This window comes from Trichechus manatus, unplaced genomic scaffold (genome assembly GCF_000243295.1).
Source record: "Trichechus manatus latirostris isolate Lorelei unplaced genomic scaffold, TriManLat1.0 scaffold00093, whole genome shotgun sequence".
NCBI lineage: Eukaryota > Metazoa > Chordata > Mammalia > Sirenia > Trichechidae > Trichechus > Trichechus manatus.
In genome coordinates this window covers 11,241,686-11,243,200 of record NW_004444029.1, presented here as the reverse complement: position 1 = coordinate 11,243,200, position 1,515 = coordinate 11,241,686, and positions in this window count along the sequence as shown.

The following is a 1,515-nucleotide window of genomic DNA, read 5'->3' as shown; positions in this document are numbered from 1 at the left end:
TAAATCAGTCCAAAGATGCGAAAACACGTTTTAAGAAAGAAAATATAGATCCAAAAATGACATGAAAGCTTTGTATTGATTACTGAAAAAAGCTCTAACATAGGTTTTTAACCAGTTGGCCAGTAGCACGTGGAACAGAAAGTGGCGTCACCTAGCCAGTGTACACTTAGAACAAAGACATTCCAAACTAACCTCATTCTTTTCCTTACTGCTTTACCGTCGTTGTATGCCTTCCATTCTGAGTCATAGGGACTATATAGGGCAGAGTAGAACCGCTCCATAGAGTTTCCTAGGCTGTAAATCTTTACCGGAGCAGATTGCCAGGACTTTTCTTCTGCAGAGCTGTTGGGTGGGTTATTTTGTTCAGCACACGAGTGCTTAACCATTTCGCCATCAGGCAGGCAGAATAAGAGTATGTGACAAACACAACTTGTCTTGATTTCCAAACTCACTTTAACGAGTCCCTCAAGACCCCCTGTGGTCAAGATAGAAAAACATAGAATGCTGGTAAAATGCACTTGATGTTTTCTTAGTTGATTAAGGATTCTAATTAAAAAAATGATGATAACAGAAGAGAGAGGTAGTAAACCATGAAATAGGTTTTTGATAAGAAAAAGTTATCAGTTATTAAGAGGAAGCAGAAAGCTAGCCCTAGTTAGATGCCAAGTATTCTTTTATAATAAGAAAAAAATGTGAATAATTAAAATAAATATCCATATAGAGCAAAATTATGGAAAGAGCATTGATTACAGAGTAAACGGTACAAACACTGCCCCTCCATAATTTATGGATGTCTTTCCTTATGTCAGTATATTTCTCAGTGGTTTTATCTCTTCACTTGTTGACCAAAAAAGAAAAAGCATATTATTTGCACTTGGCCCTGTCTAGAGTCATTTATAGTTGCAATCATCTCCTTTTTTTCTAAATTTCCATTAATAGTCACAGATTATTTTGGTCATTCAGGTACCCTGAAGGAAAAAGTAAAACCACAGAAAATTCTGGAAACCCTCAGCTATCACAGTGAACCGTGTAACTCCTAACATTTCCTTTGAATTTGAAACTCAATTTAGCTTTGATAATGATGTGTTTTTCCAAGATTTTCCCAAAGTGGTTAAAAAAAAAAAAAGTGTGATAAACTCTAGGTAAAGGCAAATCCTTTCATTAAACATGCTTCATCTGCCTAGGAACACAGTGGATGGAGAATTAGAAGGCTTTTAAATATTTAAGAGGGAGGAATATAAATTGGTAAGAGAATATTATTAGAGAAGACACGATGCATAAAGAATAGTCAAACAGAGATTAATTATTTCTCTCCTCCCTCAAAATAGTAGATATAATTACCAAAGACAGCCTGAGTGTTGCTCTGTCTTTATCTCTGATTTACCCCTCTTTCTGCAAGTATTTCTCTCATTAATATATAGAACATATATTGCTGAAATGTAAAAGATGGTAAGCCTGAATCTCTCTCTCTCTTTCTTCTCTCTCTCTCTGTCTGTCACACACACACACACACAC